At 35.1% G+C, this 13,843-nt stretch overlaps 2 protein-coding genes across 4 annotated transcripts in view; one reads left to right on the forward strand and one right to left on the reverse strand.

The window, feature by feature from the left end:
- LOC110380840 (uncharacterized) overlaps window positions 1-366 on the reverse strand; it is a 49,645-nt gene extending 49,279 nt beyond the window's left edge. Inside the window, exon 1 of the mRNA XM_021340967.3 lies at window positions 181-366. The gene's annotated coding sequence lies outside the window, so the exon portion shown is untranslated. The remainder of the gene's footprint in view (window positions 1-180) is intronic.
- The window catches only part of LOC110380849 (autophagy-related protein 16-1), a 144,400-nt gene that overhangs the window by 63,801 nt on the left and 66,756 nt on the right, over window positions 1-13,843 (forward strand). The gene's annotated exons all lie outside the window — the stretch shown is intronic.

A 13,843-nucleotide genomic window follows, 5' to 3' on the forward strand; every position in this document is an offset into this window, starting at 1 on the left:
CAGTGGTCTGTGGGTCCAGCCGACAGCCTCCATAAAATATTTAATAAACCAGTTTATTGAACAGGATCACCTGATTGCACTCAGTTGTCCAGGACTGCGAGCTCGGAAAAATAATTTCAACTACATTTTTTAAATATTTCAAAAATCTTTGTAAAATGTGAATAATATTTAAGGACATACCTTGTAAGGGCTACAGGAATTTTTGACAGGTATGCGTCACGTGATGTTATAGTTCAAACAAATTTCAACACGCAGTTCATGAACTTTTCACTGTTCGTATATCACAGGCGGCACAGTCCTCGGGAAGCGCACGATGGTCGCGAGTAGTGTCGCGGCCACTCTCGACGAGACACTGAACTTGCCAGAGTGCGCCCCAACGGTTATAACATAACACGTCTGACGTAACCTTAACCTTGCAAGAAGAAGAGGAACGAGCCGCCGAAGGACGGAGAGAGAGAGCGATAGTTTCGAGAGAAAGGGAGAGATGGTCGGTCGCCGCGCTCGCCGGTCGCTCGCCGTCAGACCCCATCCTGCTTCCCATACCCGGCTGATAATGTTTATCTTTCACACTACTGTTTGATTATACGCGTTTTAACTAATTGGGAAACTTATGACACTCCCAACCTATCTTACAAATCAAATATTTGAAAATTTCTAAAAGCTTTAATAGAACCAAGAACAAATACACAAACTTCCAGAAATAATGGACTTTCCAAACCCCAAATGGTAGAAAAATAAGAAAGCTACCATAATAAAGTCGTCGGTGCTATCGCTCCATAATTTTCGCCTATTATCAAGGTCCACTTTGCAATTTACATAAACAAAACAAGTCGTGCGTCCATTAGTGCGCACGGTTTGTGGATCACCCGTGATTTTAACAGTTGCTGTTTATACAATGTACGTACTGTCTACATTAATGTGGTACTGTTTACTCACTTAAAATGCATAAGGATTTGTTTCCCCTTAACTGTATAGCCGGTGCGTTTAATAAAACTAGATTACAACAGCCTTTTTTATCGTCCCACTGCTGGGCACAGGCCTTCTCTCACACGGACAAAGATTGAGCGTTAATCACCACGCTTGCTCAGTGCGGGTTGGTGATTTCAGACATTATAGTCCAGATTTCCTCGAGATTTTTTCCTTCACCTTTTTATCAGCCATTGGTGTCTAAGATATACTTTGAAAGTACATACAAAGTTATAAAAGTTGCATTGAAAAATTAGATGCAGTAAAAAAAACAGCAGGCAAATGGTACATGACCATTTTGAAGAATAACAATGATAAAGTCCATTAATATGCTACCGCTATTGAACCACGACTCCATTATTCATGTTATCAATAACCAGCCAAGGATCAGTCGGTCACATCTATCTACAGCCAAAGGTCCCCTAATCGTAACGGTAATCTGAATCGCATATCTATACTTAGTTAAGTATCTGCATATTTATATACCATTTTGTTTCTTTGGACTTGTCAGGACAAAGAATTTAGCCAACTGGATACGCCATTGTCGTCCCTCCCTGTATTTCAAAGGTGTCGCTCATAGTCATCATCAGCCCGTTTACTATCCAACTGCAGGACACATGCCTCTTGTTATAGAGAGAAAGAATAGCACGCCGCTTATACTCGTACCTATATAAAATGTTTATAGTTGTTTTTGTAAATTTTGTCCGGAAAATAAGGATGTGATCAAAAATACATGAGTGAGCTATTTCTTGCTTTGCTTCACCCAGGCACTTAAATTAGGAATTTTTTGCGCTTTGGTTATGGTGGTTCCGGTGTGTTAAATGCTCTAAGTTGTCAGCGAAGGACAGGATTATTGCGCCACATAATAATAGTCATAGACCTGACCCAAGGTTAGAAGACTAGTTTGCATTTCTAGGAATGAGTCTCATGTGAAAACTTATAGAGACAATGAGTGGCGTGTCTAATTATAAGGGACGTGCGAGTAAGCACACGCAGTAGCCTTAGGCCGGATGGAGCTTTGCTTATGGAAAATTGTAACTTACTTCTAAGTAGGAGATGAAGTTATTTAGATTTAAAGATCTTCAATGAGCGAAGAGTTATATCCCTAACTTTTGAAGTTATTGAGACGATAATGAACATTGAAGCTCCTATCAAATAGTGTGACTGTTATTTCTAAGATTTGCGATGGTGATGGTGGTCTACATCAAATCCGATCCCAAAATTCCACCGTAAGAAGGACACTTCGCACTTTCACTCAGAAAATCAAATCAAGAACCTTATAACCAACAGCTGGTTTATTGACCACAAAAGCAATGAAAAGTTTGCACATAAACGTAATAGTTCCAGTATAAACCGCACATGATCCCATTTCCGTTAGTTGATTATACGAGAGCTCCGACAACATAGTTGGTTAAAGGAAAGTCGATACTCTTCTATCCTAATGGATTAACCATTAGGACTGTATCAACTTTCATCGAAGCCTAAAGGTTTGAACATACAGCTATCTAAGACTTGTATCAAAATCAATTTGATTTTTTTTTCAGTATAAAAAGCAGACATAATAAAGCTTTAGTCATCAAATAAATACTTAGAAGTTAACACCTGAACATAAGCTTCAACGGAACTAAAAAAACTTTCCCAGATATGCCAGCTTTTTATAAATCCCATGACAGAAGAAAAATGGCGCGTCATTCTACTCTATAATTTAAGTTTTATGTGAAAAGAATCATTAAAATCGTTGAATAATCAACACTCCCCACACAGTATATTTATTCTGACATTATAATATGAGTCATATTTTATTACTGCACGGTCTATAATAGAAACAGGTGAACAAACTAAGTGATTTTGTCATATTTCACAGTGCTTTTAGCTGTTTAGCTTAATGACCCACAATGGTGCTTGTTGAATAAGTAATGTAAAGAGTTCAATTGTTACTCAAATTGCTCAATCTTTTACTCTCGTCTTCACATTCGTGAATGAAAATGTAAAAGCATTTCGCTTTCAAATGGAACAATCGCAACGTTTTGCCTAATGACATGTGCCAAAGAAAAGATTATGTCGACGACCTCCACTTTCTAAGACGTCTGAACTTGAAAACTGTTTATTTAATTATTTTTTATTTACATTTCTCTCTTGACTTTTCAGTTTCATTGATTTCTTTTTTGAATATTTAACTTTCACGTGATTTGCTTTAGTCAAATTGGGCCTTTTAAGTGGCTTAAGTGTGGAAAAACCATTTAAGCGTCATCACATAGAGAATGTGGGTTGTTTTATTTCGACTAACATGTAAATAACAATGAAGTACCTATAAATGTATTTAAATACATCTTAAGGATGTTCCGTAATTTGTAACAGGGAATTATGATTGACTGACATAAATACGCCCAACTTAAGTTCAATGATCCAACGAGGAATAAAATGACGAAGTACGATTTATTTTTCACATCAAATGATACCTCAGGTCACCGTCAAATTAGTAGAAGGTATTATCAGTAGAAATTATATTGGAAGAAGGAATCCTAGCTGTCGTTGTACCTTATCTTTGCGTAAATGTGAACTGATCTCGAAGTTGGAATGTAAACGGGAAAAGGAATAGTGGACCGAATACTTCCACGAACGTTTCCCTCAATAGCCTTGACAATATTGTTATATTTGCAAAATATTATGTACTTCAGACATGGGCGTGGAACAACAAAAGTATGTTACCATGGAAGCTGTGGTAGCAACTTAACACCCACACAAGGATTATAACAATAAATTAGACTAAGCCTACTTTTGTCAAAACTTTGTTTAAAAGCACTTTATGTAGATGAACTTCTCAGATAACTCGGAGATGAGCCATCTAGATTGGTATCTAGATGGTTCATCTTTTAGCTATTTAGTGTTGCAGTAAGATAAAATCAAGTTCACGTCATAAAACATCCGACTTCATTCGTCACTTGACGTGATCCACGACGTCAGGTATTTAGCGTGGTCTAGCCATCAATTGATGTGAAATTGTGCATCTACAGGATCATTCTTTTTACCGTAATCGTGAGCTCATAATCTTCATTAGTGCAGCCGATTCATCATGGTTTCACATCAATTCATCAAGTTTCCTCTTTGTCAATTATTACATCATAAAAGAATGTTCCCAAGACTATCTGTAGTTTGTTATGCTTCACATCATATTTCCCGTCTGAGTGCCTATTACGCTCCGGGATATGATGCTACTCACTCATTTATTGGCCGATGATTCGTATCTCATTGTTTATTACGATATGCTTTTACAAGTAAGATGAGATAACTCCAAATAATTAAGAACAGCTATTATGAACATGCATGCGTTGTGCAATAAATCTCTCGTTTTATGATACCGGAAGTCTAAGCTTTTTATTGTGTAATATTTATTAATAACTTTAGCCCAGTTAGCTTGCCTAGCTACTGTGCATTTGAATTATGCAAGGTGAAAATTGCAAATATATAGTCTAAACAATTTATGCCAACCAATAAACCAAATAATTTAAATTTCCTTGCAATAATTCAGATAAAATCGATTTGTTTCTTTAATCGATTTTCATCCATAACATATTGATTTGATTAAAATTGAAAGTGCATGTTGTTTCTAACAAAAAAGGAATAAAAAACAGCCCTAAAATAAAAACTGCAATAAAAGGTTCGATCGCTTCAAACATCTGATCTCATCACACGTTTAATCTATCGGCTCGTAAAATAAACGGTAAAACGGCCATAGTTTTACAACATTTCAAATAGATAAATAATTGAATTTCTCATATTATTATTTTACACGTAAGTTAATTAGTGGAACGTTTTTATCGGTTCGTTTCCTAGTAGCAATCAGTTGCTTTGTGCCAGCTGCTATATTAAGTTCACTATTTCATGTTAGACACGCCTGTAGAGCCGATGCCGTGCTAATGTTTTACTCTCCGCTTTTATTCCCTTAATATTTCTCGTGGTAGCTTTGAAAGCATTTAAACTTGCTGCCTTAATAAAGTGCTGTATAACCGAGACAGATTTGATTAAGTTAAATTCCGCTTTACGGTAGTCTTCTATTGTAGTACGTTATTGTGAAAATAGTTTCATTATTTTTGAATGTCAACAGTCTTTCATTTGATAGATGAACTGCTCCATGAAGCCTCTAGTCCTGCCAAGAATATTGCTGAATTAAAAAAGTCTTAATTTTTTAATACTTGAAGTTTTATTTATTGAAACTGACTGTCATCATAACTTACAGTTTATTTAGTTTCCCGTTTAAAACATCGTTGATCCCATGACATTTCGCGTGAGAAATAAATTGACCATAATACAAATATATTGTTTCATATTCACCACTTTTACGGTTATTCTAGAAAGGTATTTTACGGATAACATACATACAAACCTGTTTACAAAAATACATTTTGAATTTCTACACATTTTCTACTATGTCGTAAAACGTGAGCTATCATTTTAGGTTATAAATTGCTTGTTCATATGTTGCATGTGGAAATAAAAATTTGCAAAGTATATTAATTGATACTTAAAAATACATTTAATTACCTAAATGTATTTTTGGTTTTATTGAAACATTATTGAGTATTTTTAACATTCGCCTCGTAAAGCTTTGCAAATAAGCCATGTTTTAATGTGCATATAATATAAATTGGCTCGCAACCGGTTAGATCAACTGATACAATGTAGACGTTCAGGCTTATAATCATAACTAACAACCTAGCAGTTTTGTGGAGTAAAATTAAGTGTCCCTATTGAGCTGAACCGGGCTGTAACACGAATTGTTACATCCTTGCAGAATCTTAGCGTTATTATGTAGCTTAACAATGTTGCTACATATTTGTTCCCATTGTACAGTGGCTCTTTTGCATAACAGCCTCCAAGAATCATGAAAATGTGAAATTCCTTATGAATTATGCTGTTATCCTGGGGTTCGATATTGTAGCATATCAATTTTCAATAAACATGGCCCTTCATGGCCGTAGCGTAACATAATTTACCAATTAATGGGAAGAAGTGGACAGATTTAGTAGAACTGCACGTCGTTAGTGCATTACTATGGTGTTTGGGAATCCTTTGTCCAGATATAGGTTATTACGTGCTACAATAGAATTTCTACCAATAAAGATAAAATACTTTGAGAAGAATTATTCAATCCGGGAGCGGCTTTCATGTTCTATACCAGTCTTGACTGAATTTACGAGAGTAAAAATAAAACATATTTTATTTAGAATTGATGTCATTTGTATTAATTTATTTTAAAGAAACAAAAATTGTACATTTTTTTCCATTAATTATTATTGTTTGTGTTTTATGTGTACAAAACTGTTAAATAAATAAATAAAAATACAGACGAAGTTGAAAAAGGTTCAATACTAAAAAAAATAAGACCGCAATCTTGACTATGCGCAACGATTAAACTTCGCATGATCAGCTTTGCTTGTCAGTCCGTCCCCCTTTACTAATTATTTTAAATATCTTGCATCGACTTCAAGTCCTACAGAGAAAAAGGAATAGTAATTACACATCAGATGTCGTATGTTCTGATTGCGATCCAAATCCAATTAAGGTGTAAATACAGAATTTTTATTTATGCCAACTTTCTCCATTACCTTCTTCAAAATGAACTATACAGTATACCATAGATATCTTGGAAATTAGAATTGAGTTCTTGATAAATGCGCCTTAACCAGTGTTGACAACATTTTCAAAATTCACACCGCGAACATTTTGAGCAGGAACATATTCCCATAACTCTTCGGCAATCTCTCCGGTCCATCGGGTATGCGGCCGTGCTTTACATTTTGTGTTTGTTCAAACATTTACAATCGTCGCTCGCGGTCTGACAGTTAGAAATCTTACCCAGAACCTCATATTATATATGAAACTCTCGTATCCTTCACAACTTTTTCTTGTTCTCATTTTCTTTTTAATTTATGCATACCTTTTCCTTGATGGAGTCGGTTTTCACACGCTCCAAGATTACGTCGAGTCTGATCTTAATCAACGGTCGCGGATTTTTTATGACTTCTTTATGAACCAGGAAATATTCTAGGCTCTAAAGTACACATAGATGCAAAATGTAGAACGTATCTTTTTATCTCAACTGTAATCATATACGTGTGTTGAACAAATGGAATACATTTCTTTGAGAGATAATTAATATTAAGTATACCTTTGAAATATGACCGCTTTTAGAGGCCCATATTAAATCTTTTTTGTGTTCAAGAAGTGTTTGAATACGAAAGGTTTAATTCATGAACGCATCAATCTTCCACTGGCGGAGTTGGGCGTAATTACTTGTTTATTCACGATGAATTATTGATATTTGATAAGAATTAGCTGGGTACATGTCTTTAATTGATTTACAACTGGTTATAAAAAGTTATAAAACAAATTGGTGTTCATAAAAATTATAAATATAACTGTAAAAATATAGATTCAAAGATTTTTTTACAAAACTTTTCAATTAGTCAATTTTTATTAGAATGCAGTTATATTTAATGTGCGTGATTGCCCTTTGTGTCCCTTTGACTTAGAGGTATAACTACTGGCTTTCCCTTCGCTTCCAAATCTAAGCTTTTAATTGTTTTCATATTTGCTGTGTAATATTTCGCTATTTAGAATTAATTGAAAAACCAGGTATAAATCTACTCGACATCTATCGACAATTATAAATATGAAACTAGTCGACCTAGTTACGTACTCTTAACCTAGAGAATCATAATTATTTCCGTTATTTACAGCCCACTATCCGTATTACAATTGAATTTCCATACGTAAAGTCATCTTCGTCAAGTTTTATTACAAACATAATGAATAGCACCTATCATGTTCGAAACTCATCCCAGTGAAATTATTCTGACGGCCCACAGATTATGGGTATTACCGACACAAAAGCTTTCAAACACTCACATTATATTTAATATCTTACACAATTACTTCAGTTGTCTTTCATAATCGCTTTTGCCCGGAGCTCGTCCTCTCGGGAGTATATCGCTACAAAAACCTGCGCCATGTTCCACGTCAATTGTAATTACTGTACACAGATCGTTTTTCTGAGTTTGACGTCCTAAACAAGGCGTCTGAAATAGATTTCTAGGAATCATGTTCCTTGAATAAATTATGATCGCTTCAAAATAAAACATTGCATTAGCAGGTGTGTTGAACTAATCTTTACACCTTTGTAAATGTTGCGTTTGAACTAATAAATGTCTGATACTCTGATATCGAGATTTTAGATCAAGTGTATTTTAGTACCATTAATATCAAGAATCTTATAAAAATCTCCAATTTACCAAGTTCACATGAGAAATATTTAACGCACGCAAGCTGCAAAGCGTTAAAATTGCCTCCATGCCTTTCCGATTCCTTTTACATGTTACGTTTGAGCTGTGTCGGTGTACCCAATCAGATCTGAGTAGGAAAAATTAACCACTATGATAGCAATTTCATCAAACAAAAAGAAATAGTTTTGATAACTTATATTATCACCTAAAACATAACGCTCACGTTAAGTGGTCATAAATGTCTTGAAGTTAGCAAAGGCACTTTCCGATGCGAAGTGAAGCTCCATACGCGGTCATGAAAAGGACACAATTATTATCTTCAATATCAGTCCTCAAACGATTTCTGCTAATCGTAATCCAGAGGTAGGTTAGAAAAGTAATAAAAAATATTATTAGCAATACGTCCACGATGTCTGGTACATCAAGAAATACGTCTCTATTAGATAATGTAGGCAGGATTCCTTACATAAAACATCAATCATAACTACAGATTAGTTATCTGTGTAATGATATCTAAGATCTTCTTCCGCAAGGCTAAATAAATATATAATTTCACAGCAGCAATTTGCGCACGCATTTATTGAAGACAGTAAAATGCTCAGTAAACTCAAGGACATGATTTTGTTATTCAAAGTGCCGCCATGTCCTGTAGTGGACCTTAGGGCTGTAAATCCTAGGAGTCAACAATTAGAAGGACAATTAACCAACTAGTTTAGGCCTCAAGGCACGCTTATCTTACGGCTTCGAAACTTTGTTTGTTTTAAATATAACGCGAGAAGCAATAACTGAAGCCGACTTAATAGCCTGTATTAAATAATCATGCAACAAATTATTTTACTGCACTTTTTACTGTTACATGCAATTAAGTATCATGTTACCCATATCAGATAATTTGGTCCTCGAAGATATGTCGTTAATGAATTAGTAAATATTCCTTTTAAAATTGAAATCGTAAATGTATTTGTTGTAATTGAAATAAGATTATAGGTATGCAATGCACTCAGATATGAATCCAGTTTTCTTGTTGGTGCAGAACTTTATTTTCCAGTAACCTCGTTGACTCGGTGGGGGAAGCAATCGTTTCACGTCATAAATATCACCCGTGTATTTGTGCCACGTCGTAAACCGAAGTAAATTGACATAATAGTTAATACAACTATTTATTTCAAACAAGTATATTACCGTGAAAATCGCGCTGTTAGAGCTAGGCCACAATTTAAATGCACATATTATTATTGCGCCCATTCTTATTTTACGACTATTGTCAACTCGCCAACTATATTTGTCGATAGATATCGGCGTACTAGTTTATATATGTAAATGTATTTTTGTTCATACAATACCCGTTTCAGAGTCAATTTACACGGTGTCTCTGTGACACCCTGTGCATGTGGACATTTGAATGAACATCATTCAAGGCGTATCGTTAGCAAAGTTGAATATCCATAAATCTAAAATAGCCGCTTCACATCACGTTTAATGAGTGCATGTGTACCAATACTTTTTTTCTAATTTCTTCCATTTGGTTCGATATGTGACATGTGACAGCCTTGTTTACAATGTTTGGGCAGGTGTAGGAAGTAATTGCCGTAAACGTCTAGGATTAGCGGTAATTTTATAACACAACGCGACATAAATATTTATTGTCTCAAAAGCTGACTCAGAGAATCCTGTTGAAAGTCTTCTTACTTGATACGACTGTGGAAATACATATCAGTTTCACTTTTCCCTCATCTATAAATGGTGATATTCGTATCACGATTGGGGTCGCGCGTGCTAACTGTCTCGACATGTGTGCAAAACTGATTTTCCCCGCTGGCTACTGAAAACTAAAACTCTTTTAAACTATGTAGGTTATATTATATGAAAATATCCCCCCTGGGGCTCTAAGCGCCTTCCGTTTTGTAATTGACACTGTGAATTCAAAACTGACTCGTGAACATAAATTTATCTGGTGGCGCCACTCGCCTGACATAATAATATCGTGAAAATATACCGAGCTCTGGAGATAAGTCGTTATAGAGATAATTAATGCTATAGCCTTACGGTTGTGCAGTTCAGTATTTCTGCAGTGGTTATTCAAACAGTAGGAACTGAATGTGTAATAAACGACAGGAAGACGAACTAAGCTTTACGAGCCAAGATGTATGTCCAATTGGCAGTTAAAACATTTTAACGGCATATTGCTTTAGAATTGAAATTAAAATGGCGGATATTAGTCTCGGCTGTTTAAGTATAGGAATTAATTAGTGGTGCTGTGGAATAATTTCTCATTAATTTCAACACGGGCATAGAAACCCCGCGCGGAATTTCCATGCTTTGTAAGTGGAGGCATGAAGCTGAATTACCATATGCTGGCCATATATCACGCGGCCGCGGTACTCGCTGCTTTATGTTCGCGCCTCAACCTCGAAGAAAAAAAATATATTAAATTAACTTTCTCTTGGATATTAATTTCTGTTTCTAATTATATTCTTATAGATGAAAAATAGCTCAGCAGTCATAATATGCATGAAGGGTGTATATCAATTGGCATGAACAATAATAGAAAAACTTTATACCTTATCTAATTATTTGCTTTCTATTATCTTTATATATGACTCGGTTTCTCCGTTCTGGGTATAAACTAACCAATTAAGTTCTGCTCACTTGGTTTATAGTTTAATTGCTTTTATTTAATCAAACTATCTCGAACCCTAATAACGACCCTACTAACGAGTTTTCCTGACACAGGGTTGATAGTGAAATAAATAAAACAAGTAACTAGTTCTTTGACCTATACACAAAGGAATAAAGTTTTAAGAATATTTATTATGTATTTATATTAAGTATATTTAACTTTTCATAGATATATAGTATTGCATATATTAATATGGGCCTGATGCCTGAATTAAATTGATCAATAAATAAAATAAATAATGGATCCCCTTAACCGTAATATATGCCAATAATAATCAATTTTGTACTTTATCATAAACTATTTTGAAGTTGAATAGAAAATAAACTTGACAAATAGTCCTTACTATCGTTATATGACTCGTTTTACACCCTACACTTCCGCTCCATACATTTTAACATAATCCCCTGTCGGCCTTCATAAATTTGTCATTTTATAGCTAATAATGCGCATCTCATACGGTATCGAAGTCATTAATATGTCTTAATACAGTTTTTTTTTCCCGCAGGTAAGTTAAACGTTCGTGAAGCAGTTTTAAGTCCCGGCCGACTGGTACAATATTATGCCGGAATGCTTACTCGTAAGTCTCCAGCTTTTTTACATATTTGTATACTCGATTATCGTTTTGTATTGAATTTGATTATACAATTACATACATAACATGGTCATCTACCCTTCAGAGAAATAAAATTACGAGGCTTAAAAGCTTACGCTTATAAATATTTCAAACCTAAAATACCGTATTTTCAGTGAGTCAACACAATTCTATGTAATGTTCTTCGAAATAACTCGTGTTTCTAGTTAAATAAGACTATTATGAAATAAGCATTAAGCTCTTACATTAAGTTACCGCGTGCCTGACATCACATGTACAAATTAATTACGCCATTTAAACGCTATAATAATAACGTCGGAACTCAACTGCGCGGTTAATAGTTTGTCACGATTATAACGAGAGAGATAGTATCCGTAGTGCGATATTAACAGACTGTTGCGATTCTCACGCTGCGCACTCCACATCGGCGTGTATCACTTCCTCCGGGTGTGCACACTCACGGGCTGTTACCAGAGTAACTCGCGCCGTTATACTTCGGACACTAACACACTGAGCTAGACAAATTCACTCCACTTTCCATTTTTCACAGGTCATTTTCTTGTACACGCAGACGATGTGAGTGCAGGTGGTTCGCGGAACAAGATGTAGACCGCCAAGGCTGCCTTCCACATCACCCACTTTTTACTCGTTATAAATCTTGTTGATATAAAATAAACCTTCACACGTCGTGTAACATAACATTCTACGAAACTCTCGACATACACTTGCCTACTTACGGAAATTACCGTTTGAAAACTGAAACAATACGGACGTCGGCTTGTGATGGCGTCGATGTAGAAACTTTATACGAATGCAAAATGTAGACGCAAACTAGATACGAGCAGTTGGAGGATATTTATTGTCAATATCAACGTCAGTCAGTTTATCGCCTCCTTACGCATCCTAAGTTTGCCTTTTTATCGCTTTACAACCTGCGTCAAATCGCGTATTTCTGCTTCTCTCGCCTTACTTGGGGTTGAATCGCAGGGACGTCGCTTGTGTGATAATGGTGCCAGTGTCCGAGTGTCGACACTAATCCGGGTTCTCCTCGACATGGCACCGAAATAAAAGAAAGCTTGAGATGTCGCCCGGCCGCCGCACTTTATGTTCACAAACAACTTTATGACTCATTCACGAAATCAATCTGATTGTTATTTAGCAGTTAACTGATATGAAAATGACGTTACAAAGTTTTTGGCTCTCAAATTAAATTGATTTTGATTAGCGTACATAATTTAATTATAATAAAAACTTGGAATCGCATGCAAAAAAGATACAATTTATTTAACTCATCAGAAAAATAAAGTCTTCGACCCTTTCATAATGAACGGAAACAGATATAGAGATAGATTCAGAGTTGATATAGGAGTTTATTTTGCCGTGAACGATGACAACATAAATAAAAGTGAAATATATACTTTTAAATAAAATAGCTCGGCGAGCAAAAAATATAATAATGTTTATAAACGTATTCATTACTTTTGTATGTTATTAACACTTCATCATCATTAAGAGGTTATTAATACGCTTCACAGAACAAACGATCAATCGTCGATGTAAATTGTATTTGCAGAACATTATCCCAACGGAATAAAGAACTGTCACCCGTTATACTAATAATGGGACAGACACCGCCACTATTTGTATTTTTAAATTAAACTGGGACAAGCCGGTCTACGCATATTTATTCACAAACTTAACCCGATAAATTTTATTGTTTGCAATAATATACCAGTCATTTTAAAATTACTATCTCAATATTATCTGCAGTTTTTATACTGACTTAACGGCTGTTTATAAGTCAAATTAAGTTACTTTGTTTCACCGACTTGATGAGTAGCTTTTAATATGTCCTCTAATAATCCTTAATCTGCAGATAATAGCTTGGAGTTTGTCATCGCATAAATATTTAAATGAACCCCCATATACGAAGGCAATAGCAATAAAAGTCGCCATGATATTAAACCAGTGAAATACCATAATTTGCTTATGTACAGTTAGTTGTTGAATTTCTAATTTGGGATTTAGGAATAGGTCATAGAATCTAGTTTATTTGGCATGTTATTTAATACAAACCAATCAAGATAATATTGGCATGTGTAATGTGCACCGGCTTATCATATGACCTAAGTTAAAAAGCTCTATTAAGGAAGTGGGCTGTTGTAGTGCTTGTAAACTAGTCCTGCATCCTGAGTGCGCCAATGCTCAATTCTGAACCGTAACCTTTAGATAATAAAGTTCAATTTCGTTTGAATTGCAATCAAGCCAATGCAGTTAGTGTTGTTATTAGGATTTGTGACTACCGCTTTTAAAAATTACAAG

Source organism: Helicoverpa armigera, chromosome 14 (assembly GCF_030705265.1).
Source record: "Helicoverpa armigera isolate CAAS_96S chromosome 14, ASM3070526v1, whole genome shotgun sequence".
Taxonomy (NCBI): domain Eukaryota; kingdom Metazoa; phylum Arthropoda; class Insecta; order Lepidoptera; family Noctuidae; genus Helicoverpa; species Helicoverpa armigera.